A 4,504-nucleotide genomic window follows, 5' to 3' on the forward strand; every position below is an offset into this window, starting at 1 on the left:
AAAAAGTCTTATTCCTACACCGACTTGAATATGCTGCCCAGGTCATTTAAAGGGGTCATGTTGGATGGACAACCTGATGCTATCTCCTCCACTGGCCACCTCAAAAGTTAAGAGTAAGCCTCCCCCTTCACGAGGCAATGTCTGAGTATTTGTTTATAGACTATAAAGTTATATAGGGAGCGCTTGTGTGATATTCTTGGAGGAGTACTTGGTACATCAAATTCTTAATCTGTAAAGAGAAGACAATTGAGGTTCCCTCAGCCTAGTTTAAAGATGTGTAGAGATGCCATGTGTGCTAATGAGGCATTCAGTCTGACTTTCTCCCTTGACTGTGCAGGATGCTAACAACGACTGTTTATCCTGAGAGCTCAGACACATCTGTCTTTAGCTTAAAGCTGAATGCAGGAAACTTAAATGCGTATTATGAAATTTAAGAAACCAGTCTGAAAAGGCTGCATACTGTATGACTCCAATTATATGACATTCTGGAAAAGGCAAAATTATAGAGAGAGTAGTATGATCCGTGGTTGTAGGGATTGGAAGGAGAGAGAGAGATGAGTAGGTGGAAAGGATTTTTTAGGGCAGTGAAAATACTCTATGATACATTTTTTTTTTTTTTGAGTCGGAGTCTCACTCTGTCACCCAGACTGGAGTGCAGTGGCTGCTCCTGGCAACCGCAGCCTCGACCTGCTGGGCTCCGGCAATCCTTCCGCCTCAGCCTTCCAAGTGGCTGGAACTACAGGCGCGCACTACCACGCCTGGCTAATTTTTTTTATTTATTGTAGAGATGAGGTCTCACCAAGTTGACCAGGTGGCGATCCTTCCACCTCAGCCTTCCAAGTAGCTGGAACTACAGGTGTGAGCTACCACGCCCAACTAATTTTTGATGTATTGTAGAGATGAGGTCTCGCCAAGTTGCCCAGGCGGGTCTTGAACCCGTGGGCTCAGGCAATCCACTCACCTCAGCCTCCCAAAGCGCAGAATTACAGGCTGAGCCACTGAGCCCGGCTTCTTTTTTTTTTTTAAGTTGGGGTCTCACTCTGTCACCCAGGCTGGAATGTACTGACATGATCATGGCTCACTGCAGCTTTGACCTCCTGGGCTCACGCAATCCTTCCACCTCAGCCTCCCCAGTAGCTGGGACTACAGGTGCATGCCACCACACCCAGCTAATTTTTTTTATTTTTTGTAGAGACGAGGTCTCGCTATGTTGCCAGGCTAGTCTCCAACTCCTAGACTCAAGCAATCCGCCTGCTGGACTGTATGATACTTTTATGGTGGATACATGACACAATACATTTGTCCAACCCCATAGAACTTAAAACACCAAGGTGAACCCTAATGTAACCTATGGACTTTGGGTGATAAATGTGTATCAATGCAGGCTCATCAATTGTAGCATATGTGCCATTCTGGTGGCAAATGTTGATAATGTGAGAGGCTAAGAATTTGCTAGGCTGGCAGTATATAGGAAAGTCTCTATTTCTTCTGAATTTTGCTGTGAACCTAAAACTACTCTTTAAAAAAAAAGTATTTAAAAAAAATGTGGTCACCGGCATTCACAAGAGAGGTCAGAGCTGGATTTACTAATTGGGAAGTCATCCACCTAGAGGTACCAAAATCTTGAGAATTTCTGAAAGAAGATGGAGTTTTGAAGGATAAAAAGAAAGACAAGCATAGTCTTAAATTACACCCGTTGTTAGGAGCTGTAAGAGAAAGTTAAGCCAGCAAAACCCTAGGGACAAAAGAGGAAGCAGAGACAAAAGAAGAAAAAGCAAACAAGGAGAATAAGTTCAGAAAGAGCAGCACACACAGCTCCAAGAAGGGAGGTGGTCAAATGTGCCTGCTGCTACAGAGAGCCCAAGACAAATGAAAATGCTTAACGAGCCATGGAGTAAGAATATTAAGAGGGCAATGATTTTCCACAGATGTGGCATCTTAACACAGTGGTAAAAGCAGAAACCAGAGAACAGAGTTCGAGACAAGTAGAAAAAACAGGTTAATGACACAAGAAAAGGGAAAAAAACTGGGTACCTGCATAATGCCCACATTCATCATGGGCTCTAGAAGGATTAAAATATAAGAAAGTCTTCAACAGATGAGCTTAAAGTAGGGGGATAGTTTTGTGACCTGGGGAGTGGAAATGGGTCTCTTAAACACAAATCCTTAAGAAACGAAGTTTATTAATTTGCTTACATAAAAAGTAAGAAATTCGCTCAACAAATGACACTAAAAGAAAGTTAAGCCGGGCTCGGTGGCTCAGCCTATAATCTCCCGCCTTTGGGAGGCTGAGGTGAGTGGATTGCCTGAGCCCGCGGATTTGAGACCCGCCTGGGCAGCAAGACCTCAACTCTACAATAAATCAAAAAATTAGCCGGGTGTGGTGGTGCATGCCTGTAATTCTGGCTACTTGGAAGGCTGAGGCGGAAGGATCACCGGAGCCCAGCAGGTCGAGGCTGCGGTGGCCGGAAGCGGCCACTGCACTCCAGTCTGGGTGACAAAGTGAGACTCCAACTCAAAAAAAAAAGAAAGTTAGCAACCGGGCGCAATGGCTCACGCCTATAATCCCAGCACCTTGGGAAGCTGAGGTGAGAGGATTGCCTGAGCCCACGGTTCAAGACCAGCCTGGGCAACATGGCAAGACCTCGTCTCTACAATAAATCAAAAAATTAGTTGGGTGTGGTGACACATGCCTATGGTTCCAGCTACTTGGAGAACAGAGGCAGAAGGATCATCCGAGCCCAGCAGGTCGAGGCTGTGGTGGCCATGAGCATGCCACTGCACTACAACCTGGGCGACATAGTGAGACTCCGACTTAAAAAAAAAAATAAGAAAAAGAAAAAGAAAATTAACAGAAGGCTGGGTGCAGTGGCTCACGCCTGTAATCCCAGCACTCTGGGAGGCCCAGGCAGGAGGATCACTTGAGGCCAGGAGTTCAAGACCAGCCAGGGCAACATAGTGAGACATCATCTCTACAAAAAATCAAAATAATTAACCAGGTGTAGTGGTGCATACCTGGAGGCTGAGGCAGGAGGATTGCCAGAGACCAGGAGGTTAAGGCTTCGGTGAGCTATGATTGTGCCACTGCATAGAAAGATAATCGACAGATGACAGATTGAAGAAAGATATTCACAATTTCTGAGACTGACAGGCTAAAATTTAAATTGTACAAGGGGTGCTGTATGCAATGGTTCACACCTATAATCCCAACACTTTGGGAGGCCAAGGCAGGAGGATCGCTTGAGGCCAGGAGTTCAAGACTAGCTTAGGAAAATAGTGAGTCCTCCTATTGACAAAGATATTTAAAAATTAGCCAAGTATGGTGGTGCACGCCTGTAGTCCTACCTACCTGGGAGGCTAAGGCAGGAGGATCACTTGAGTCTAGGAGTTCAAGACCAGACTAACATAGTGAGACCTCATCTCTACCAATAAATAAATAAATTAGCTGGGCATGGTGGCATGTGTCTGTAGTCCCAGCTACTCGGGAGGCTGAAGCAGAAGGATCTCAAACCCCTGGGCTCAGGCAATCCAATCACCTCCATCTCCCAAAGTGCTGGGATTACAGATGTTGAGCCACCATACACAGATGATTTTGTTCTTCTTTATGGCTGCATAGTATTCCATTGTGTATACATACCACATTTTCTTTATCCATTCTACTGTCAATGGGCATCTGGGTTGGTTCCATGTTTTTATTATTGTGAAGAGTGAGGCCTAGCTAGTACTTGGATGGGATTAATTTTCAACACGAATCTTGGAGGGACACATTCAAACCATAGCAGATAGCTATTGCTGGAGGCTAGCAGTGCACTGGAGAAAGATCATGCAAGGTTGAGGGTGATTAATCACCAATAGAAGATGAATTCACAAGTGTTGTCCCTACAGAAACAAATGTATTCATATCAAGTTATTATTATTGTTACTATTATTATTATTATTAGAGACATGATCTCACTCTGTCGCCCAGACTGGAGTGCAGAGGCACAATCATATTTCACTGTAACCTCAAACTCCTGGGCTCAAGTGATCCGCCTGCCTCATTTTCCCGAGTAGCTAGGGCTACAGGCATAAGCCACCACACCTGGTTAATTTTTGTTTAATATAAAAATTTTTTGACAGTGTCTCACTATGTTGCCCAGGGTGGTCTTGAACTCCTGGCCTCAAGGATTCTCATGCCTTGGCTTTTAAAGTGTTGGGATTGCAGGCATGAGCCACTGTGCCTGGCCAACATGAAGTTATTATTGTCAAATATTCATTGGACTCTCTCCAGATCAGCAAACGGGACTTTATGTGAGGCAGAATATCTAATTTTTAGACTATCAGCTCCTTGTGAGCAGAGATGTTTTGCTCTTGTTCTTTACCAAAAAATACAAAAATTAGCTGCGCATGGTGGCACACGCCTGTAGTCCCAGCTACTCAGGAGGCTGAGGCAAAAGGATCACCTGAGCCCAGGAGGTCAAGGCTGCGGTGAGCCATGATTGTGCCACTGCACTCTAGCCTGGGC

This window comes from Carlito syrichta, unplaced genomic scaffold (genome assembly GCF_000164805.1).
Source record: "Carlito syrichta isolate Samal-C Ts95f unplaced genomic scaffold, Tarsius_syrichta-2.0.1 Scaffold95963, whole genome shotgun sequence".
NCBI classification, from domain to species: Eukaryota; Metazoa; Chordata; class Mammalia; order Primates; family Tarsiidae; genus Carlito; species Carlito syrichta.